At 35.3% G+C, this 26,641-nt stretch overlaps 1 protein-coding gene across 1 annotated transcript in view; it reads right to left on the reverse strand.

Annotated features, from left to right (window-relative positions):
* LOC138712307 (suppressor of lurcher protein 1-like) overlaps positions 1–26,641 on the reverse strand; it is a 548,854-nt gene that overhangs the window by 371,471 nt on the left and 150,742 nt on the right. The window lies entirely within an intron of this gene.

The raw sequence follows: 26,641 nt of genomic DNA on the forward strand, positions 1-26,641 counted from the left end.
TGAGAAATAAGGTTACAGTGCATCTGTTCATTTGATACAAATTGCGTTACTAAGTTTTTAGTACGTCATAGAAAAATAATTTTATTTGGATTACACCCTTTTCTTTTTGAGCAGAAATCCCTTGCAACTCAATAAATAAAGTAAATACGTGACGCTACAGCACATGAAGGGCCAAGACCGACCAGACGGCTGCTGGCCTCATGCCCACATGCCGAAGCAGAGGTGGAAGATCATTCAATCAGAATGGAGGTATCGTGTTGTTAGCACGATGATCTCCCAGCCGTTTAGCTGGTTTTCAAACCGAATTTTCGCTACCTATCGTAGGTCCCCAAGTTCATCACGATCCTGGATGGGCACTGGTCTCATACACTGGCCGAAATTAAATGAGAAAATATCTTCCCCCATGAGGACTCGAACCAGCGCGCATTCCGTAATGAGAGTACTAGGCAGGTTGCCTTAGACCACGACGCCACGGCGAGGGACTGCAACTCAATCAAATTATTAGAAAAATGCAGAAGCTTTTATATCTCGCAAAAATAAAATTCAGAATATTTTTTATTCAAATAATTCAGTCCTTCCACAGATCAGTATCGTTGTCACAGTTCCCGGATTTCCTTCTTTGAAGATCTCATAAAGATTCTGAAGCCGAAAATATCCGAAAAGATGTCAAACGTGGGAAATATTTTGATGATATAAGAGATCAAACTTAATTCGTCCAATGTTACTCTATGTCTTCTATTATTTTCTGTGTTACGTTATGTGTTGTGTGTTATGCTATATTTTATCTCGTCCTCTGTATTTTTTTGCTTTTTATTTAAATAATTCGGCACGCTCTAACACAAAGTAACATTACATATTACTAATACTTTCAACTTATATCGTCAAGCTTTGACACACAAACGTTCTAATAACAAAAACACACTTATAATAGTTTAGTTCAAAGATTGTCTTCTTAAGAATTATCAAAAAATTGAAGCATATAACTATTTCGTTTTTGAGAACTGTGTACTGATAATTTCGGGAGGAAATGGATGTTATTATTCGGTTGAGAGGCTTTTGTCCTCTATTCTTACTTACGTACTTACTTACTTACTGGCTTTTAAGGAACCCAGAGGTTCATTGCCGCCCACACATAAGTCCGCCATTGGTCCCTATCCTTAGCAAGATTAATCCAGTCTCTACCATCATATTCCACCTCCCTCAAATCCATTTTAATATTATCCTCCCATCTACGTCTCGGCCTCCCCAAATGTCTTTTTCCCCCCGGTCTCCCAACTAACACTCTATATACATTTCTGGAATCGCTCATACGTGCTACATGCCCTGCCCATCTCAAACGTCTGGGCTTATGTGAGAGCGGCAATGAACCTGCGGGTTCCTTAAAAGCCATTTGTAAGTAAGTATGAAACAGTGAGCGAAGACAAAGCTATGGAAGTAAGAGTTATTGCTCATACCTTAAAATAACATTAATTTTATTAATCACTAGCCGTACCCGTGCGCTCCGCTGCACGCGTTAGAAATAAATATAAAGTAATCACATAATTAAAATAGGACATTTGATCCAGGGAACATTCGTGTTTGATAGAAGGATAAATCGTTTAATATGTTACTTAATTTAAATTGTATTTAAATAGTTAAAATGCGATCATTTTGGTCCAGAGACCACTCATTTGGTGCAATGACAATTCCTTTAACATGTTTCTTATTTGTTATTACATGCAACCATAGTTTAATGAAGATTGACATATCATTTACTTTTAATGTGTAAACTTTATATTACTTGCTATATGTTTTTCATTGAATTATGGTAATAACTTAATTTTTACCCTTGTCTTCTACATCTTCAGTAAATGGGGCTTGGCCCACTATGGTTCTGAACCATACAATTAACTTAAATAGTGATACAGCATATATAGTGATATATAATTATATTTCTTTCTTTCGAAAATGTAAGAATTCACGATCTCCTATGTACCATTGCCATGGAATGAATAAATGTGTTTTTTTCTTTCTACTCAAAAATGTTATATTTTGCACATATGAGTTATTGCAGGAACAACAACGCTATAATCTGAGGCGGCGGTGAAAATGTATTATATTGTTATTTTAAAAGTCTTGTATATCCTTTAATCGATATTACTTCATACAAATACAGAAACATTCTCTGTAGGTTATGTTTAATAGCTTTCGTTTGTTATTGTCCAAGGCTCCTTATAGATGAAGTCATTTGTTTTTTATTTCATTACAGCGCCTTAGATGGAGTTCTTATATAAATTTTAAAACTAATTTATCTCATGAAATATCAATCCTATCAAAATTTTGCACAGAATAACATTTATCGGAAATAATTAAAAAAAAACTTTTGTTATGTAACATTTTTCGCGAAAATTAATAATAAGGGAGATATTTCGATTTATTTAATTCAAGCCGCCTTATAACCCCCCTTTTAAATAAAGTATTTTGAATGTCATAGAGCCTAAAATCTAAGTTATGACGAACTTAATTTATATTTCAATTTTCATGTAAATCAGTTCAGACATTATCGCGTGAAAAGGTAACAAACATCCAGACAGACAGACATACATAGAAACAAAAATAAAAAAAGCGATTTTCGGTTTCAGTGTGGTTAATTATACATGTTAACACCAATTACTTTTGGAAAATCGAAATTTACCAGAAAAATTTTGGCTACAGATTTATTATTAGTATAGATATATAGATAACACCAAAAATTACATCAAATTAGAACTCAAATATTTTGTGCATCTGAAATACGAAATGTATAATGATTTTTCCATGTTTTCACACACAGGTCTCCTTGAACTGTTTGTGTTCGAGGGACAATGCATTTTATTACTGAGACTTGTGGGTGGTTTCCATGACAACTTTGTAAGAGAAATGCTTAGTCAAAACTTTCGTATCTCGGCAGTAAGACACAGGTAATCGGCTCTTCTCCGTCCCTGAACCTCTCTAATGGATTACGCAATGTTTATCAGAATGATCCATACCTGTACAGTATAAAATGAGTTATGATGTTACTGCGCTCCTGATTGACATCCTCCTAATGTGTTTGCTTTCACAATGATCCTACCATCCTGATATCCATGGCGAAATGTCATAAGTTAATTACCTACGCCCGCCCTCGAGGTGGCTCGTAACACACTGAAATGGAATTATTCATTTCGAGGGAGTTGACACACCCACGGAGTTCATTTGTTAATTCAAAGTAAATACGTTTAACGTGTAAAATAAATAACAGAGAAACTAATTTCAGAACAAATTTGCCTCGTTTCTCCAGAACGTGTGAATTTGTCAGTGCTGAAGGGCATTAAGTTAGTTTTTCAATAGCTCAGGAAAAGATAAACAAGTAATTTACCTCGAGCTATTCTGTAAATATTCAGTATATGGCAGACATTCTACTTGTGAGTGGAAGAAAGGAGAGAATAAAGAACCGCAGAACTACAGTCTACGAAGTTGGTGCTTAAGGGGGGTGGAGTGATAAGAATGTGGCGAAAGACATAGCAACAATTAAGTGAGAGTTCAAGGAGTAAGAGTAACTATCAAAATAATCGGAGGGAGAATGTATGAACGAATAAGTGAATTAGTGTCCAGAGAAACAAGAGTTGAAAAAGGAAGTGACCAGGGGCGGCTTTCGAAGGGGGGCTGCGGAGCTGCAGCACCCCCAGGCATTTGTGGCTCTTGTCTCGTTTTATGTTGTGAAATACATTTATTATACAGTCTCTATTTAGCGGCTCGAATTTTTTTTTAATTTCGCTCTCATTGACATGCACGCAATCGTTAGTGAAGTCACTTCCTCCCCTGGTGCTGCCAGAGCGAAACCAGAGACAAGGACTATAGGTTGAAGCCACTTCCTCCCCTGGAGCTGCCAGTCTCGTCTCGGAAGGTTTGCACGTTAGTTTTACCCCTTCCCCTGCTAGCCCCTTGCCATGAATCCAGAGTTTCCAGGCGCTGCAAAATTCGCAGCAGTTCGTCAGTAGCGCGCAGTTTTAAAATAGGCTACATCTTCTTTAACGTTGTGAGTATAACAAGTGCGACAATGTTTAATTCTGTACAATATTTACAGTCTATTCAGTTCAGTACCTTAACAATTCAGGAGAAATGTGAAATTAAGTGCCCATCAGTTGAATCTCGTAATGGAAAGAGCCGCTAAACAAAATAGCCTACAAAGCTCGCATATTTTTTGCTAATGTATCCAGTATCCCTGCTTTGTTCTCTCGATCTCCACACAGTCTGTATTAAATTAATGTGTTTGAAAGACAATTCCATCAGCTGGGGCAACAAGATGGAGTTTTAAATAAGAACAGTAAATGTTGTTCTTGAGAAGAAGGAGCCATTGCTAGAATGTTTTCAAACCATAATGGAATCTGAAACATCTAACAACATCACAATAAATGAGGCAAGCGCCCTGGTGCGTGCTCTTGAATATCCTGAATTCAATTTCTGGCTCAGTTTTTTTTTTATTATTTATTGATGTATCATGTAGATATATTATACAACCAACTACAACATCGCCTGTTAAATATTTCTAAGGTTCAAATCTGCATATAAAAAATTAAATTATGATTTATTTAACGACACTCGCAACTGCAGGGGTTATATCAGCGTCGCTTGTGTGCCGGAATTTTGTCCCTCAGGATTCTTTTAAATGCCAGTAAATCTACTGACACGAGCCTATCTCATTTAAACACACTTAAATTCCATCGACCTGGGCCGGGATCGAACCCGCAACCGATTATGCTACCGAGGCCGACTCTGCATATCAAGTTTTGTTAATGCCATATAGACAATACGGAACAGTGCACAGTTGAGCAGCGAGATCTGTGAAAATGAAAACCCTAAAAAGCGTCGTAAGGTCGAAGGGATTGAGACAAGGGTTGCGGCAGCCAAGGAAGTGTGTGACTTCATTATCACACAAGCTAACACCCGATTCCAGTTCATAGATCATCTAATATTATCTTCTCTTCTCTGTCAAGAAAAATTTGAATGCTACAAAAGCTCATTTCCTGAAAATGGCCTAAATGTATGTGTGAAACTTGTCCAAATGCTCGATAAAGACAAACTAAAAACGGAATTCACTGTGTTGTATCAGAGACAAGAATTCAGAAATATCAGTGACGCAGTCAAGCTCTTGCAGTTTCTTCTATCTGAGAACGTGCAGGCCTCATTTTCAGAAGTTGTGGCACTACTACGCATAGCTATCACCATACCAATGACAACTTCCGAACCAGAGCGTTGCTTTTCGTGTTTGAAGAGAGTAAAGTCCTATCTCAGAAATACGATGAGAGAAGAGAGACTGACCGCATTAGCTATGTTTTCCATTGTAAAGACTATGTTAAACGCCATATCGGATTTTAGTAAGAAGATGATTCAAAAGTTTGCAACCTACAAGACAAGGCGCAGGGAACTTATCTTTGAATAAAGTAAGTTGCTTGGTTTATTTTTGTATGCAGCCCCTCTTAATTCAATACCCACGAGCCGCCACTGGAAGTGACTAGAGAAAATTAGAAGTGTTTGTTAATAGTAATTGGTAGTATAATGTTACTAATATTGGAGTGTCGACTAAGTTAGCGTACAATCAGAGAAATTTAAATGATAGGAAGACAGCAAGTATTTCAATGTAAGTTTACAAATGAAGGTTGAGTTGACTTACAAAAATAGCGCCAAACGGAAAATTTATCGGGGTGAAAGTGAACAAATAAAATGTGATTCAGTGTCTAATGGAGAAATAGGGGATAAGAATGATGACAAGTGAGGAGAGGTAGAAGTGATTGTAAGTTAGAGAGGTAAGTGAATGAGTATGATTAAATAGTGTTAATAAAAGTAAGTTCAAAATTAGGGAAATTTTAGACTATAGGAAGTACTTCAATATAAGTAAACAATAAAAGTGGGGAGGTGTTCAGTAGAAAGAAGGGAAAATTTTAAGGTGAGAGGTTAGAAAGCAAATTGAGAGTATGCATTATAGTAATAGAGGTAACAAAGGTAAAATAAGATGACTGCACACGTCAATGAAAGTTTGTATGTGTTATTGTAATTAGAAGGTAATGGGGAGCACGAATACAGAGATGTGATGGCGACCCATTACCAAATAAGAGTTGTAGAAATAAATATATCATATCATTATATCATATCATATGGCAAACATCGCAAAATTGAGGAGCAGACATGGAAAACGGTATAAGTGCCTCCGAGGTCAAATTCTGTTTTTTTCATGGAATGTGATATATGTAGCAGCGCCAATGTCATAGTAATGAATATATGTGCCAAACATCCTTCCATATAGTCAAATGAGTGCATTCCAGATGACACTTGATATAAGTCCCGTAGTATAGTTCTGATGAACGATATAAGTGCCACCTATTGTGGAGGGTTACTCGCTGTGTTGATCTGCAGTGAATGTAGCAGTTTTGTAGCATTTATCGGGGATAATAACAGGCCACTAACTATAAAAGTATCTGAGGCAAAGAAGTGTGTAGAAAATAGGAAACTACGGCAGCAAGGGAAGCCATACACAACTGCTAAGGGAGAGAATTTGTAAAGCCATGGTTCCTGATGAAATGCGGGACACTGTAAGAGTAAAAACATGTTGGAGTTGTTCATCTCGCTACGCATCTCGCCGTGTGGCGATTAGGAAACAAACCAACGATATATAAAGGGTAAAAACATGCTGGAGTCGTTCATCTCGCTACGCACCTCGCCGTTCAGCGGGAATCAAACTGGTTTGATTTTCAAGATGCAGCTGCCTGAAACTAGCGTTCTGATTGGTTGGTTGTCGCAACGGAACGTCATGACTCTCCATCCGTCCTCTCAAGGCATAAGATTGGAAGGAAATTCTTATTTTTTTTAATCTTGCAGTTCTTAATTGCTTATTATATTACAGTATGTTCATTTTTAAAGCCATTATCATTATCATTATTATTATTATTATTATTATTATTATTATTATTATTATTATTATTCATTTCGTTTTCAGAACAAAAAGTGTTAATACCGACTTCAAACTTTTGCACAATATTTTGAAAGAATATGTGTTTCTTATTGTGATTGACAGTGAAAGATTTTTGCTAATAATAAGTAATACATTTTGATAATAGTGCATTATTATATACTGTATAATTATTAATTACCCGAGAGTCACTACCAACCTCTCTTCAGCACTGATTGGTTGTTTATGTATGTTAGTGTACACTTTTTGGATTTTAGGTTCTATTAGCATCAAGATGTAATTGAACGTTGACTGAGACATTCTTAAATATTCGTAACATCTATCTGGAAATGCCTTAAGCTGCTGATATAATTGATAGAATTCACCAAGTTTAGTGCGTTCCTTATTGAATGGATGCACGCTGTATTTTCTTCTTCTGTTGGAAAGTAATCACCACTTCATTGCAGTACTCGTAGATAAATCGCTAACACTGTCAGAATTTGTAAACATTTTTTAAGTACTAATATGTACGACCAATAAATTTATTAGTATTTACCACGTTGTATTCATGGAGAATCTCACATCTGTACTCATTGTCTGCGTAACGGCGAGAATCATGGCGAGGTGAATTGCTTCACTATGTTCTGCTGAGGCGAGATGCACGGCGAGTGAATGGCGAGGTGCGCTAATCGGAGAGGCGAGATGAACAACTCCAACATGTTTTTACACTAAGGTCGGCCAGAATTAAAAACCATTCAAAGTGATTTCAAAGAAACCTGAAGACTACTTGGATGTGGCTTCAGAAGCTGATAGGGCTCTAAATACGTTAACATTGCGCATTACTCAAGTATCATGGATTTGAGTTGCTTGTGACAATCCAACATTGGACCTTACCAGGAATAACTTGAGTGATTCTTAAAAGTGGAAGACATGTCAGGTTCTAAGAAGAGGACGAACACTGCAGTCTATTACAAATGTGGAGAAGTTTGCTATGCTGACTCCTAGACTTGTTTTTTTGAAAGATGGGACATGACAGGAGCGTTGCGATCGGAAAAACAACTAAACGTGACATAGCGTGGTAGGCCTGTTGCTATGGTAACAATGGTTGAGTTGCCAAACTTACACTTCCCCGTGGCGAGTACTTAATAACTCGCTTGGCGACATTTATTGTGCACACAATGTTGGCATTGGTACGTTTCGTCTTTGATTCTCTGTCGATTTTTGTATTGTTTTCTTATCTCCGCGTGAATTGTCAATGAATGTTTTAATGTCAGCCATCTTCACGACAATTGCTGGCTTCCATCAGCTGGCAGCGTGGCAGTCCATATTGGCAACATGGCACTGTAATTCAAAGTTAGGCCGCTTAACTGTCATGTCCCATCTTTCAAAAAAACAAGTATAAGAACTCTTTAAAGGCAGAAAAGAAAAAAGACCTTCTGGCAATGTTAGATTTCATGGACACTAAGTACCATGGTTTTTATAAGGACCTGTGTCAGTAAGAAAAAAACAATTTCTCCTGCTTAGAAATCAAATTGTTAGTGTTCTACCTTTTAATATTCACAAATCACTCGACTGTTTGTACCGCTTAGAAGGAAATTATACATGGCACTTATATCGTTGTCAGACTTCGATAATGTGGAAGCCAGTTACACTACGCAATATTGTGAATAATGGGTTATTTCACAGCTCAATATATTTGTAGGGAACTTAGTTGGATGTTGAGACACTTTATGTTGAAAAAATTAAACAGTAATTGCAAGTATACAGTTTCCTGTGTTTTCCCACACGTTGTCATTTTGGCACATATACCGTTTTACTTGTCCAGTCCACAATTGTGTTTCGTGAAACAGCGCTTGAACTCTGACGTAAGTTCCACGTAACAACACCCTTCTCCACACTGAACCCCTTCCTCTAGTGCGTCGGTATTGTCAGCAGTGGCTCTTTCTGTTATCCAGCACCATCAGAAAAGTGATTTGGCGGTCACAACATATTTCTGAACAGCCGATCAAACCAAACTGCAGACTTGAAGGACGTGATCAGAACATACCGTATTTGACATATATGACGTGGTGAAATCTTTTTCCATAGTGATAAATGTTTGGAAAGTGCAATTGAAAAAAAAAATGTGTGACATAATTTTTCTTGTCTGAAGTCACTTTCAAATGTTTGTAATTCAAGAATAGATAAATACTGCGACATCCTGGAAACATTAGCCTACTTTCAGAATTTAGAGATGGAAGGTTTTGTGATCTTAAACAAATGGAAAATGATTTATCTCTATTTGTTAATACACCCTTCGTTCTGAAGGTACGACCAGACTTATAATTTGAGGTTGCTGATGTCCAAAGTGACACACTTATGAAAAGCAAGCATAAGGATTGTCTTGGTTTATATGTATTTAAAAATACTGACTCCTCTAAATATCCACGTCTTAGACCATTCGCTGCCATAATTGCAGCTGTGAACATTTTTTTTTAATTAAACATTTAGGGCCATATTCATAGACATTCTTAGCGCGGGCTTTCGGTGGATGATAAGCGAACTAACGTTTTTCGTATTCATAAACCAGTATCAGCTATATGATATGTTATGAATCCTATTTAGCACGCTCGTAGCCCGGACTAGCGAAATGTCTATGAATAGCACCCATTAAAATAAAAAATAAGGATACGCTTAACAGATATCAGTCTTCGTGCACAATATACAGTGGCTACATATAAGGCAACTCCTAATTTTGATATATTACCGCTGAGATTTGGTAAATTTTGGTTACTTTTTTCATTTTTTTATATATGGTGTCAAAAATCTATTGTTTCTTGAGGAATACTTTAGTGAGGACTTCATGGCTATATTTCCAATCTAAGTTACAAATAATTCGTTACTATATTTAGAAAGTATATTATAAACTCCGTATTCATAGTCATTTTTAGCGCGGGCTTTCGGTGGATGATCAATGTTTTTCGTATTCATAAACCAGTGTTAGCGATAGGATATGATTTGAATTCTGTACTAGTAACCAGTGGATAGCCGGGCCTAGCTTAGTACGCTCGTAGCGCGTGCTGCGAAATGTCTATGAATAGCACCCTAAGTGATTTTACCGAAAATCAGAAGTTTTATGTTTTAACTTAAGCTACCTACTTCAAAAAAAGATATCTCCTGAGACTAGAGAGTAATGAATAGACTCCGTATTTCAGTTACCTATAAACTGGAATTAAGTTTACCGATTCAAAGTATATGTGATGTCACAGCGCAGATACAGGTACGTTCGTATACAAAATAGTAACGCATCCTCTGCCCTCTTTCTCTAGAAAGTGAAAATCGGGACGCAGCCATATTGAGTAATCTTATCGATTACTGCCCTTACTGGTGGTATTAGGGCTATTTAAATAACTACACCTTTGTGGCTGATTGAAGGTTCATTGCAGAGCATGTAATATTGCGGGGCATAGTTGAGGATATTTTAATTAATATTTTTACTGTCAATATAGACAACATTACATATAAATTGTGTAAAATAAACGTAAAAGTGACAAAGAACACTGTAGTAAAAGACACTTAAATACCAAAAGGCACAGAAAGTGTGTTGAACGTAATAAAAAAAAAGTACCATAAACATCTCAAAATTATAAAGATATTAACTCGACGTTTAGCATGAATTTGTGTAGCCTAGCATGATATTCAATGCCAACATCCTAATTAATAAATTAAATAATCTCCATTTCAGGGAATTTCTAGAAAAGTACATAGAAAATTAGTGGGTTTTCAGTGATGAGCGAGATGCAATATCCTAATGAAACACGAAAAAAATATCGCACAATAAGAGTATCTTGTACTACATCATGCACCAATAACGTCATGTGCTATTGAAAGAATTTCTTGCAACATAAAATCATTTCTAGTGACATCCGCATATGTTCAAGTTCCGTAACTTACGAATGCACGTTATTATTCACTGCAAAGATCAAGATGAAAATGAACATCACTGTCTTTTTAAATTTCATGTTATATTATTGGCTAAGACCACACCGTACACGAGCCTGGCTCATACGGCAGTGGTTAGAAACATTTTTGTTTTATAATTTTAATTTGTACTCACTTTGCCTATTATCTAAATAAAAATAAGTCTGTATAGTTTCACAACAGCGCATCCCGACTCAGCTAAGAATATTCATACGAACTCAAGTCTGAATAGCAGCATTCCGTCCCTTAATCACTGCAGTAGAAATAAAATGGTAAAAAATACAAACATTTGTTAATATTATATAGGCCTATCATGAATAATTTTATAAACTTCTTTTTTAAAAGCTTCAATTTTAAAATATTTAAAATTTGGAAAATGATTTGTAATTTTATTGTAAAGTATTGGGCCGAAACTAGCACCATGTTTAGGTTGATAAGATATCTGTGATGGTGGTTATATTTAATTACTTCTTGATGTCGACGTTGCTTTTGTGATATATAGGTAGTGTATGTTCAGCCAAAGGTTTTAGTAGTCTTTTCTGCGGCTTGTAGTTAGTAAGTTAATGGGGTTTAAAAAGGGCGCGTCAGCTACTATGGCTATTTGCGTCCTTATCTAAAATCCTTCACAAAACAGAAATAATACAATAACCAGAATGCTTAAAAGAACTAAAAGCGATGTCACGGTTAAAATGAGGTTCACAAATGCAGTTTCAACAAGGTGATGCATAAAAATCATAAAAGTGAGCAGTTCTGTGACCATATCTAGTATTTAAAAAGAAACAATAAAATAACAAAACAAATGCCACCAGAAATAAATTATCTGGCGCATTTATAGAATGGTCGGATGTAAAAGGTCCGAATATCAAGTTTGTTAAAAACATATAATAATAATAAATAATAATAATAATAATAATAACAATAATAATAATAACAGGCAGAGTTTAGAATTGAACGAGTTACATCAGCTTCTTGTCTATGCGGATGACGTGAATATGTTACGAGAAAATACACAAACGATTAGGGAAAACACGGAAATTTTACTTGAAGCAAGTAAAGCGATCGGTTTGGAAGTAAATCCTGAAAAGACAAAGTATATGATTATGTCTCGTGACCAGAATATTGTACGAAATGGAAATATAAAAATTGGAGATTTATCCTTCGAAGAGGTGGAAAAATTCAAATATCTTGGAGCAACAAAAACAAATATAAATGACACTCGGGAGGAAATTAAACGCAGAATAAATATGGGAAATGCGTGTTATTATTCGGTTGAGAAGCTCTTATCATCCAGTCTGCTGTCCAAAAATCTGAAAGTTAGAATTTATAAAACAGTTATATTACCGGTTGTTCTATATGGTTGTGAAACTTGGACTCTCACTCTGAGAGAGGAACATAGGTTAAGGGTATTTGAGAATAAGGTGCTTAGGAAAATATTTGGGGCTAAGCGGGATGAAGTTACAGGAGAATGGAGAAAGTTACACAACACAGAACTGCACGCATTGTATTCTTCACCTGACATAATTAGGAACATTAAATCCAGACGTTTGAGATGGGCAGGGCATGTAGCACGTATGGGCGAATCCAGAAATGCATATAGAGTGTTAGTTGGGAGACCGGAGGGAAAAAGACCTTTAGGGAGGCCGAGACGTAGATGGGAGGATAATATTAAAATGGATTTGAGGGAGGTGGGGTATGATGAGATTTTTGGTTTATTTATTATTTTTATTTCTTTGGTTATTTTTATTATAGCTGGTGTTGCCTTTTTAACTCATTAATAACAAAATAAAAACCCATGAAAACCAAAATAATTCTAAAAATAAATAAAAAAATATTTTCATTTTATTTATTTTTTGAAGGTATCTTATTCCAACGAGACTGGACTAATCTTGCACAGGATAGGGACCGCTGGCTGGCTTATGTGAGGGCGGCAATGAACCTTCGGGTTCCTTAAAAGCCATTTGTAAGTAAGTGTAATAATAATAATAATAATAATAATAATAATAATAATAATAATAATAATGGTTTATTTTAACTGGCAGAGTTAAGGCCATTCGACCTTCTCTTCCACTCAACCAGTATGATAGGAAATTACTACAATTCTATGAATATAATATAATTAATACAATACAATACAGTACAATACAATTCAAAGCAATACAATACTAAAATTCAAGACAATATAATCCATAATTAATAAAATACAATGGCAATTCTTTTCATCTTCACAACACCAATAAAATAATTATATATAATAATAATAATAATAATAATAATAATAATAATAATAATAGTAATGATAGTCATACCTCAATTAAATTAAATTCTTAAACTCGATCACAATTAAAACTTCAATTTGACTGCGCCCGCAAGAAATCGTTTAGCCTTTTCTTGAAAGTGGTTATTGTCTGGTAGCCCCTAATCTCCTGAGGTACAGAATTCCATTCAAGGGGGACTGAGACAGTAAAAGAGGATGAATAGTGGGATGTTCTATGGGCAGGAATTGCTAGAAATTGGCTCTCCTGTTACCTGGTGTTTTAGATTGTGATTGGAGGGTAAGTAGTTAAACCGGGGACGAAGATAATTTGGAGTAGAAGTATGGAGAACTCGAAACAGAAGAGAGAGCGAATGAAGTGTTCTACGGTTACTAAGTTGGAGCCAGGATAAAGATTTGAACAAGGGTATAATGTGGTCAAATTTGTGAGCATTAACCTCCGGATGTAAAGGGTCCGGAGGATAAATAAAAACGGGTCATTAAGAAATTAAATCACCCTTTCAAGTCCTGTATTCGATAAAAATGTCAGAACTGCATTTGTACAATTAAAATCATTTCCAAGAGCATCACGTAGAGTCGGCCGAATTCCATACTGCCGACGGACACGGTCATATTTTCTACAATTCAATGAAAAATGTTCCACCGTAAGTGGAACACGGCATATATCACACTCCGGCTGAGGCTCGCCACGTAGGAGGTGACCATGTGTCAGATAACAATGGCCAATCCTCCACCGGGTGAGTAAAACTTCTTCGTGTCGTGACGCTCTTCTGGACGAATCCCAAACTCTAACAGTATTATTTATTCTTCTTAATTTATTTCTCTCTTGTACAGATCAATGTCCTTCCCATTGCCACCATATTGTACGTTTCAGGTAGTTTTGAATATCCTGCCACCTCTCACGCTAATACACCTCAGACCCATTCATAGCACCATCCCTTGCTGCAGCATCCGCTGCCTCGTTACCATGGATGCCAACATGACCCGGAGTCCACACTACCCCAACCTCATAATCAGAGGTTAGGAGAGTGTGCAAAAGTTCCTGTGTTCTCAACACAAGCGGATCATCAGAATTCAAACGCTGCAGGGACTGAGTGGCGCTTAAAGAGTCGGAGTAGATAAGGAATCTGCCCCGGGGTTGTCTAATTAAAATCAATAAAGCTCTATAAAAAGAATATAGTTCTGCGGTAAAAAACACTAGTGTACTGGCTCAATTTATATTTAACCCTTCTCCGGGCAACCAGGGTCTGTCGGGCCCTGGCACTACTATTTTTGTGAATAAAATTAAAACTATAATTTCTACCTATTTGAAATTTCATGACTTTGTTTATTTCTGTGTTTTTTTATAGTTAGCGAGAAGGAAAATATTGTAGTATTTTGCACAAATGTTCTAGAACACTTTTACTTCTTTAAAGTGTTAACCGGGCATGCAGGGTCTATTGGACCATAGTATATTTTATTGGTTTTTCTCACTTCTTAACGAGGTTTCACTCCTTGAAACCATTCAGTGATAATCTGACGGCAATGGAATGTTGGAAAAATTAATTCCGAAGCTCAACAACAATGACATTTAAAAAAAATGGACCAATTATGCATTAAAATATATATAAATAAGTTAGTGTGAAGTTATGCTAGCCATAATACGGTGTAGTTAATAATAGAAAGAGTGACAATCTCTCACCTTTACTTTATTTTTATATGGGAGTAATTATTATGGAAAAGCAGAAGAAAATCAAAGAAACAAAGATACGGTCTTTAGATGTTACAGTATATTTGAATGCATCTTAGTTATGCTGTTATACTGAAGAGTTGTAATTAGGTCAAATATTCTGACAGACTCAGCGTAAGTACTTGTGTGAAGAATCCAGTTAGGATTTGTTTAGAGAACCTGACCTAAGAAAAGATGATCCAGAAGATAACGCCGATAATAGCAAATCTGATCATCAGAGTGAAGCATCAGAAGTTAGTAATCATCATTTAGAGCCACCATATGATCCTGAAACCCCTCATGATGAGGATCTATCTATCAATGAGAAAAGCAGTTATCACCAATGTGATCCACAAGTGCTTAGTGTCGACCGTCTAGAACTAGGATATGGGGGGAAGCATTTGTTCAAACTGCTAATTTCTTTGGTAAAGATGGCACCATGTGGAACTCTCAGCCTTTTCCGACAGGCCGAGCTAGGGCTCACAATATTATCAAAGGGTCAATAAATAAAGTCACTCTTTCACCTGGGAAATCTATTGATGCCTTCAATTTTTATACTGATTCAGTTATAAGTGACATAGATAATAATCAAGAGGCTGAGCGGCTGTGTTTAGAAAGAAATGTTGCACACCCATGGAAGTGTTGCAACGACACTGAATTGTGGCCATTTTTCGGTCTACTAGTAACTGCAGGACACCTCAAAGCAAATTACATTAATTATGACATTCCATGGAGCAGCTTGTATGGTGTGCTAGAAATGAGAAAATCTAAAATTTGTGTAAATGTGTGTGAGTTTTACGACGAAAGTAAAAAAAATTGTAGATCATACACTAAACATGTTTCTTTCATTGCATGAAAAACCTACTACAATTATATGATTTATGTATATTATCATGGATATTTTGGTCATTATAATAATATTATTATTAAAGAAGATTAATATCGTGTACAATAAAATGATTTTCTTCTGCCATTGTATTAAAATGGAATGTGGGTCCGACGGACCCTCCTTGCCCATTAACGTTACAAAAGTAGGTTGCCCGGAGAAGGGTTAAATACCTGTCAATTTGCAACAAAGGAACAAACAACACAATCATTTACTCGGGATCCGTGAGTAAAAGCTAAAGAATAATTTGGAAACTGTGATAAAGTTGTCCAAATATTAAGGCCCATGTTTCTGAGTCGTATAATGAAGTTGGCATTGCCAATACTTAAAAAATTAAAGAGTGAGATCCCAGGGAGAGGATGGTATTTTTTTTAACTTTTTTCTATTCGGTGTAAAATATTATTTTTTTTATGTAGAGAGCTCATAGCTGTGGCAGCTCAACCAAATAAAAATATTTTGAAAAAAAATTATTTGGGGGCATAAATTTGAAAAATATACACACAATGCAGGATTGTACTAAAACCGATATATCTCAACCGTTTTTAAAGATAGATTCAAACAGTTTTTTCCAATGTATTTGCAAAAGCATGTTCTACAAACTGTCTGTAACAGAATTTTGATATTAGTCCCTATGTTTGTAAAATAAACAATTAAAATTGAATAACACTTTTCTGATATCCTTTCTTGCAAACAAACGGACGTATTTTTAAAATGAAATCAATTAACAAAATTCTGTTACAGAGAAACGTTTCCTAATAGTCTAAAGAATGTGTGTTCTAAATTTCATGCATGTACCTTTAATAGTGCAGAAATTATATCCATTTTTGTCTGGCAATGTAGCAAAAAAATGAAGTTACTGGAAACCGATAAAAGCGGGCGTGTGATTTAAAAATCCATTGGGCAGGAAGTTTAAAAATGACGTCTCAACATCCGATAAGGGCACAAATACCCACAAAATGTTATGCAATGCATTCCACACATATCAAAGGGTATTTTAAAGATTTTTTTAAATTTAATTTACCGGAAACAACAATAAAAGTGGACGAGTGATTTAAAAATCCATACCGCAGGAAGTTTAAAAATGGCGACTCAACACCCGATAAGGGCACAAATACCCACAAAATGTTATGCTATGCATTCCACACATATAACAGAGTATTTAAAGAATTTTTTTTTGAAAATTTACTTATTTTTCACCAAAAAATACCATCCTCTCCCCTTAAGCCCATTTTATGAAAGGATTGGATTAGTTTTTATCCACCGTTCTACGGACTGGGCGAGTTTTCAAGGATTGGTATTGTTTTGAAAGAAAACAATCTTAAAATATAATTATATAAACCTAAAAATAATCATGTATATGTTTCTTAGTCAACTGTCCTTAGACTGAACCTCACAAGTGCTACCAAGAAAGCACCACACTTCTTCCTCTGTCAGATATCGTCAAGTGAGATGTTTTGCTTGATAATAGATGCACATATCAGCACCAGAACCTCAATCAAAGGTAATGTAAATATGAATAACAAAAATGGCCAAATGGATTGAGGGAGTTTTGGAATCACACATTTCAATTTCAAAATTGTCTCGGGGCGAAGTTTTTAAAAAATGCCGAATTTATTGTAACTTAATGTTACTGAAATTTGACTAATTTTGATGTCTACGTCCCTGGAATTTATGTAAGGGCGACAGCAACATAGCTAATGGCATTTGCTTGTTCAATATTGTTATTAATAACAATACGGAAGTAACAAATACAAAAAAAAAGTCAAACTTTAAAAACAGGTAATCTGGTAGTGATTCAAAACTTGTATCGTTGAATTCACCTTGCAGCATCCGTTGCCTTTGTCGACTGTTGTTCGTGTGGCAATACACTAGATCTTTTTCAATTAAAGTTCGGTGAGCGGGCACAAGCGTGAAGGAAAGTTGTGCAGCGAGCTGACCCGGATTTTCGGGTCTTGGTCCAGAAGTTGTAATCCTCTCGAAGCCTCCCACAATCGATACAGTTTCTGAGGTGGAGCGGATTTGTAACAGCGATATCTTACAACAGGCTTGTTCCCACGATGCGACACCTCTGTCGAATTTCTCATAATTTGTAACACTTTAGCAGTAACAGGAAGACACATAGCGGCTTATGTTTCATAAGACAATTCCATGGACTTAGGTTTACTACAGAAATACGAAATTTCAGTATAGTGTCCCATTATTAAGATACTGTAACTTCTTACATTTGGAGAGAATGTAATCAGCCAATACAACCAATACGGTGTTCTAACTCAAGCTCGAGCGCAGTCTCAGATCGGATAGTTCTGAGTTCACGAATTTAACTCAATTAAAAGAAACATATATAACTTACTTACTTACTGGCTTTTAAGGAACCCGGAGGTTCATTGCCGCCCTCACATAAGCCCGCCATTAATCCCTATCCTCAGCAAGATTAATCCAGTCTCTACCATCATATCCCACCTCCCTCAAATCTATTTTAATATTATCTTCCCATCTACGTCTCGGCCTCCCCAAAGGTCATTTTCCCGCCGGCCTCCCAACTAACACTTTATATGCATTTCTGGATTCGCCCATACGTGCTACATGCCCTGCCCATTCCAAACGTCTGGATTTAATGTTCCTAATTCTGTCAGGTGAAGAATACAATGCGTGCAGCTCTGCGTTGTGTAACTTTTTCCATTCTCCTATAACTTCATCCCTCTTAGACCCAAATATTTTCCTAAGACCCTTATTCTCAAACACCCTTAATCTCTGTTCCTCTCTCAAAGTGAGTGTCCAAGTTTCACAACCATACATAGCAACTGGTAATATAACTGTTTTATAAATTCTAACATTCAGGTTTTTTGACAGCAGATTAGATGACAACCGAATAATAACAGGCATTTCCCATATTTATTCTGCGTTTAATTTCCTCCCGAGTGTCATTTATATTTGTTTTTGTTGCTCTAAGATATTTGAATTTTTCAACCTCTTCGAAGGATAAGTCTCCAATTTTTATACTTCAATTTCGTACAATATTCTGATCACGAGAAATAATCATATACTTGGTCTTTTCGGGATTTACTTCCAACCCTATTGCTTTACTTGCTTCAAGTAGAATTTCCGTGTTTTCCCTAATCGTTTGTGGATTTTCTGTTAACATATTCACGTCATCCGCATAGACAAGAAGCTGATGTAACCCGTTCAATTCCAAAGAAACATACATTACAATACATAAAAGGAGAAGAATAAAAAGTCATTTGTTTGGAAACAAATATGAGCATTTTTCAAGTTGTTGACAGATCAGTTCAAAAGGAGCGTTAAGAGCCCTGTCTTCTTAAGAGTACCTGTCACGTTTTTAGACTCTGAAATAATTTAAGATAAGAAGAGTGCATGGTCGCTTATGAGATGCAATAAAGTCTAGGAGAGCTTTCGTGTCGTGGGGAGGGGATAGTCACGCAACAACGCTGAGATGTCTGCGGTCCGAAGCAAGTCGATAACCCAAAGGTCTCTAGAGTGTAGCCTGCTGTATACAAGGACTTGTAATTTTCAATCACAAAGCAGTGTGAGAAAAGGATGAAATGAGATTTCTCCAGTAGCTTTGCGGAGCCGTGTTCAGCTTTCTAATTCAGGGCCAAAAAATTCGTAAATAAATCAGAACTCCGTAAGGAAACTTCTAGCTTATCAGCTTTTATCAGTAATACTGTTGTTATCTTCTAAGGAAGACTTAAAAATTTTGTCTTAATTCATATGTATGAAATATAGCGCCAACTGTAAAATGAAGTGCTCCCGTTTTATTTTCTGACCGCTAATCGGCAATCATAACCTCAACTGTCTCACTGGTTTCCCTTATACGCCTTTTGATGTGCATGATAGAAAAGAGATAACAATAATATAACATAAGATAATTAGAAGCATCCAATATATGTACAGCTGTCAAAAGAAAAAGTGGCCGCTGTCCTGAAACAAAGTTCCCTTCGGGTATCTTCGCTACAATTAGGAGACAGGCGATGTTACATGTTGTTGGACCACGTTGCCTTATATCTACAGTTATAATTGAAGTATACTATGTGTTATTCGATAGCATAATGGTAGCGTTCAGGCCTCTTATTCATGAGGTCCTGCGTTCGACTACAACCTCGTGCTTTTTATGTCCTTTTTTTGTTCTGTTTTTGAGAGAGAGACAAACTAGACATAATGGCTCCTTTCTCTTTTATGATTATTTTAGTAATTAACTTCAGGTTCATTAATATATTATGCCATGACTTTATCATTATCATTATGATATTGTGGCTGCAAATGGAAAGAAAAAAGATTTTATTCTCAATAAAATATCATTCGTGGCATAAACATAACAAATTCACTGGCGTCGGCCTTAAAACATTCAAACATTTAAGCGTTCAAAAAACAAAACAAAAAGCCACAATTCAATATTTAGTCTATCTTCCTCTTATCTCGATCATATTGCAGTCGAGTGGGCATGGAATTGACTAGTCTTTGCAAATAGCGACTGTTCTTAGACACGATATTCCAGGCATTCTGAACATACATACATAAATGTTCTGTCCATGGGCAGGTCTTTCATTGCAAACCCAGCAATCTCCAATCTTTCCTATTTTCTGCCTTCCTCTTAGTCTCCGCATATGATCCACATATCCTAATGTCGTCTATTATTCTTTTCAACCAGAGACCCAACCAATTCCTTTTTCTCTTTCTAATCAGTTTCAGCATCATTCTTTCTTCACTCACTTTTTCAAACACAATTTTATTTCTTATTCTGTCTGTCCACTTCCCACGCACCGTTCTTCTCCACATCCGCATTTCAAATGCTTCAATTCGTTTCTCTTCATTTCGTCGTGATGTCCATGTTCCTTCCCCATACAATGCCACACTCCACACAAAGCACTTCACTAGTCTCTTCCTTAGTTCTTTTTCCAGAGGTCCGCAGAAGATCCTTCTTCTTCTATTAAAAGCTTCCTTTGTTCATGTTTGCAGTTTTCTTGGGAAGGATAGGCCTAAATGCGGTAACATCCCGTTGCTTTCCGCACACCACTATCTCTTTCGCATCTTATTAAATTCCAGGGGGCCCAAGCGTGGAGATGAGGAGAGTGGATTTGACTAATTGGGCCCTCCGGACTTCACCGAAAGTCACGGCAAGGGTTAAATATTAATTCTATCAGGATGTTTGACCCGGTCAGAGACCGGGAAATCTCAATTAGCCTTTGCCCCCCGCATCCTGGACTAGCTTCTACGAATCATCAGAAAATCTTAGAGTGTGATTGGGCCAATTTTTCCGAAAATGTTTCCACACTTTTGCCCTCGTAGCTCAGCGGACGAACGTCGGAATTTAGATATCAACGTCTCAGGTTCAATTCCTCGTTACTCCTTTTCATTTTATTGTGGTTCAAGATAGTATAATGTAATAATACAAAAAGAAAAACTAATACCAGTATTATGCAACTGGATTTTTCCAAACCTAATATTAAATTTATGTTATTTATGTCGCTAAAGAACGATTACAATATAAATAACTTGAATATTATTTATACATTATCACTAAAGAACGATAACAGAATATAAATGATAAATATCGGTTTGTTTAATTAATATATTGCGAAAGAACAATAACAATATAAATAACTTGAATATTGTTTTATAATGCTAATGAAGGAAAACAGAATATAAATGATAACTTGAATACTATTTAAATCGCTAAAGAACGATAACAATATAAAAAGCGTGAATATTTTTCATATCGGAATTTCACAGATTTATTACAGATGTATTTAAGAAATTGTAGAAGAATAGTAATTAGTAACAGTGTCCTATTTATTCTTCTTGGAGCCAAATTTGTAACTTTTAAAAGTGTGGTTACTATGTTGAAGTGTATGTGTTGTAACGGATGCTTGATTTGTTATGTATGTGAATCAGTTATGGGTTGCTTGATGTCGTCGCAATGTCGTAATTATAGTTTGATTGTGTTTGTGTGACTATTGTGTATTAATTTATGATGTATGGTACGGAAAGCTGCATATTTGTGTTATAGAAGTGTTACGTATGTGTGTTGTTAATGTTTTTGTATGTTTCAAATTGATACCTGATATTTGTTTTGCAATCGCAATGCCTAATTTACGGGTTGTTTATGTTTTGTTTACATCGCGTAAGCTAATTTAATTTTCTTTTCCATTTCTCTTTATGCTTATCTTTTTTGTGTATAAAACTATAGCCCTAACATACATATGTAAAATAGGGCTAACCCCCATTGGAGATACAATAATAATTATTATTATTCATATCGTTATAAAACGGTAACAGAATACAAGTGATGACTTGAATTTTATTCATATCTCTAAAGAACGATAACATAATATAAATAACGTGATATCCATAAAGAACGATAACTGGATATAAATGATAATTTGAATATCATTTGCATCACTAAAGAACGATTAAAAAATAAAATGAAAACTTGAAGAAGGCCCGAACCCACGACTTTTGGATCATTAAACAAGCACTCTACCGCTGGTCTACGAGGCGCAGATATGGAACACTTTCATAGTTCCGGAACTCCTTAAACAAGCACATGCATCGTGTAACATCGCCGCGACCCGAAGTGGACTTTGAAAATATTCGCTGTTCACGAGTGTGGCCACTTTTTTTTTTTTTTGACAGCTGTACCTAGGCATATGGTAGAGAGTTGTTTTCTTCTGGTATTTCAGTCAGAACGATCAAAAATTTCTTTCGAGGTGATAGTGTGATTTGAATGGATGTATCTCGGTTCATTATGCAACAGTGTTTATCTTTCTCACATAATCACTAACTCTATAGGACAAGTGCAAAGAACCTTTGAAGATAATTTTCCAGGTGCCAAAATACTTAATCATCACACAGTGCATAATCTTATTAGAAAATTGAGAGACTGGAAGTGTATAAACAGAAAGTATAGGAGGAGATGGCATGTTTTGACCTCGTGCAACATAAACGATAATAGACATAAAGGCCATATTAAAATGAAGCTATATAATTTTAATTTTTAATATACGCTTTTAAAATTTTGTTTCAGGTCAGGTTAAATGTAAATTACTCGCACTCAACTACATTGTTACTTCATTTCTATCAGGTAATGGTAAATTTAGTTTCGATTTCCAAAGATTTCATACTAATAACAAATATAATTATACCTGTAAAATAATGTAACGAAGCATTACAAACTCCTTCCCATCTTATATTGCCCAATTTTCTTAATGGAAATATACAGAGTGAACCCAAAATAATGCTATTAATTTCAGGGGTTTATTTTATTTATTTATTTTATTTAAATTTAAATACACAGAATAAAGAATATAATTACAAAACAAAAAAGAGAAATAGAAATAAAATAATACAAGCAATATAAAAAGAAGATACAGTAGTATTAACAAAATTTGAGACGGAATGAGCAGCGCTCGTGCTCGGTCGCAGTTCAGATATAATATTAAAATAAATAATAATAATAATAATAATAATAATAATAATATAAATAAGTGAAATAAAATAGGAACTAAAATATAATTACAGCGGCAATGGAATTATATAATATAATATTAAGACTAGAGAAGAATAATATCGCACGTGAAAAGTAGGACTAATATATATTTTAAAATTACAGGGTACAAATATAATATAGGTTGATTAATTCATACACATACTTACTTACTTACAAATGGCTTTTAAGGAACCCGAAGGTTCATTGCCGCCCTCACATAAGCCCGCCATCGGTCCCTATCCTGTGCAAGATTAAGCCAGTCTCTATCATCATACCCCACCTCCCTCAAATCCATTTTAATATTATCCTCCCATCTAATTCATACACATAGGCTATAAATTTATTTAATCAAATTGAAGATATTAACACGTTTCTAATTTTCTTGTTATATGTTAGTGGGTTACATGTTAGACGTTCTGGGTGTAATTTAGTTAAAGCACTGTATAACCGAGGGCCAAAATTTATACTATGCTTTAGACTAGCAGATGTGAGACATTTAGGTTCTGCTAATGTTGAATTAATATTTCGTCTTGTGTCATAATTGTGTGTCTGTAATACAAACTTATTACGATTTTTATGATAAAATTTTAACAGCGTATACTTATAAATTTGTTCAATATTAAACACATTAAATTCAGAATAAATTAATTTAGTTGGCTAATCGAAACGTTTCTTCAAACAAATTTTAATTATTCGTTTTTGTAGTAAATTTAACGGACTAAGATTCATTTTTGTACTTCCACCCCAAACAATTATACCATATTGAATGATAGACTGAATAATGGCCAAATAAACATTTCGTAGAACTCTAATGGGTAAGTAGCATCGAAGATTAACGAATTTATAAATTGTTTTACGAAGCCTCTTACAAAGATAAGTAATGTGATGAGGCCATTTTAAATTCTGATCAATAATGATACCCAGATATTTGACATACGTGGCTTCTTTCAAAGGTGGACATTTACAACTTTTGGGATCTAAACAATTTTCACTGTGTATTATCAGTCTATATTTATCGCTAAATTTTAAATTACAAAAAAGTTCCATACAATTTTGCTCGTTTTTGATTCCTTTCCGAGATAAAAATTCTTTTATAAGAAACATTTCATAGCGTGTTTTGGGAAACCCACTGATTTAATTCCCAATATGCTAAGTCAAGAAGGAACTGTATTATGATAGTAAATGATTGAAAGAATTTTAATTTTGCCTTCATATGTGCAGAAATTTTATCCGACAAATGAAACTTTTCGTCCCGAAAAGGAATTTTAAAATTTTACATTTGTTCGGATAAATTTTCAGCACATTTAAAGGACAAAACTAAAATTCTTTCAATCATTTATTATCGTAATAAACTATTCCCTTAAATTGACTGAACATGTTTAGGATTTAATCAATAGCTTTCCTAAAACAGCTATGAAATGTTTCTTATAAAACAATTTTTATCTCGAAAAGAAAGCAGAAACAAGCAAAATTGTATTTAACTTTTTCATTCGAAATATATCACGGAATAATTCCCTGAAATTAATAACATTATTTACAGTTCACCCTGTACAAATTAAAATTACATTTAAATGAATGTAACATTACATAATGTCCTCTATTCAATATATTTGTTAAGCCTTGCTGTTGTAAACATTTTATGACTTTCACTTGTCATAATTTTAAAAGTTTATAAATTGTCTTGAACTTAATCTATTTTACCTTTTAACTTTGTTCTAGAATATGCCATTAGGTGAGTCCAGGAAACCAGAGAGGGTTTGGAATTGAACGGGTTACATCTGCTGTTTGTTTATGCGGATGACGTGAATATGTCAGAAAAAAAAATCCACATACGATTAGGGAAAACACGCCAATTTTACTTGAACCAAGTATGGAGATAGGTTTGGAAGTAATCCTGAAAAGACAAAGTATATGGTTATATGACCATAACATAGTACGAAATGAAAATATAAAAATTGTAAATTTATCCTTTGAAAAGGTGGAAGAACTCAAGTACCTTGGACCAACAGTAACAAATATAAATGACACTAGAGAGGAAATTAAACGCAGACTAAATATGAGAAATACCTGTTTTTATTCGGTTGAGAAGCTATGGTCATCCAATCTGCTCTCAAGAAAAGCTGAAATTTAGAATTTATAAAACAGTTATATTACCGGTTGTTGAGTATGGTTGTGAAACTTGAACTCTTCACTTTGAGAGAGGAACGAAGCTTAAGGGTGTTCGAGAATAAAGTGCTCAGGAAAATATTTGGGACAAAGAGGGATGAAGTTACAGGAGAATGGAGGAAGTACACAATGCAGAACTGCACACATTGTATTCTTCACCTGACATAATTATGAACATGAAATACAGACGTATGAGGTGAGCAATCCGGAAATGCATATAGTGTGTTAGCTGGGAGACCTGAGGAAAAAAGACCTTTGTGGAACAGAGACGTAGATGAAAGAATAATATAAAAACGGATTTGAGGAAGGTGGGATGTGATGGTAGGGACTGGATTAATCTCGCTCAGGATAGGAACAGATGGCGGGCTTATGTGAGGGCGGCAATGAACCTGTGGATTCCCTGAAAGCCATTTGTAAAGAATTAAATTTATTCTTTTGTCATCATCCATAATTACCACTGTTTGGTTACTTGCATTAAAAGCTTGCATTGTACTGTTAGAAAATCAACTTGGATAATAGGCTATATTGTTATCGTTGTATTGTTCACACCTGCAATTGTCTTTCCTTTTTCTTTACCTTACTATTTATAATAGAACCACCCATATGTTTGTAATAGGTACTACTCAAATTTTCTCTCGTAAATGGCATACTTTGTCTTCTAGGCAATCCCTGTAGAGAGAAAGTATTTAATAATAAATAACAATAGAGGCCTATTTGTTTACTTTCATAACTATGGAAGTTTAATACTGTATTCGATCTTAACTCTTTTATAATTCAAAATTACATGGTTTGGTTACACATTTTTCATTTCATTTACCGTGCCAGGAGAGAAAATTCAGTAAGTTTTAAAGCTCTCCATGACTTACTTTCCATTGCGAGCCACGTATCTGCTACAGCGAAGTAACAGTACGGAAAGCAAGACTTTATATCGTACAATGCAATGGCACTTTGCAAGCTCTTATACAGTTTCTCTCTTCTTTTTGATTCTCCTATTCCGCCTTTCTTACTGCCGTGTCTATATCCTTATGGCAACTTTTGCCTCAAGACATTTCTATATTTCTTCTTTTCTTTGTTGTTTTTCTACGCTGAGAACTGCATTGGAATATGTAAGATTCCTACGAGACATATGTCGTCCTCTCGAAAGCCACTTCGAGTCTGTTTACTGTGAGAGATGTATATTAAAAGTAAGCAAAGAAGAGACC

This window comes from Periplaneta americana, chromosome 13, assembly GCF_040183065.1.
Source record: "Periplaneta americana isolate PAMFEO1 chromosome 13, P.americana_PAMFEO1_priV1, whole genome shotgun sequence".
Taxonomy (NCBI): domain Eukaryota; kingdom Metazoa; phylum Arthropoda; class Insecta; order Blattodea; family Blattidae; genus Periplaneta; species Periplaneta americana.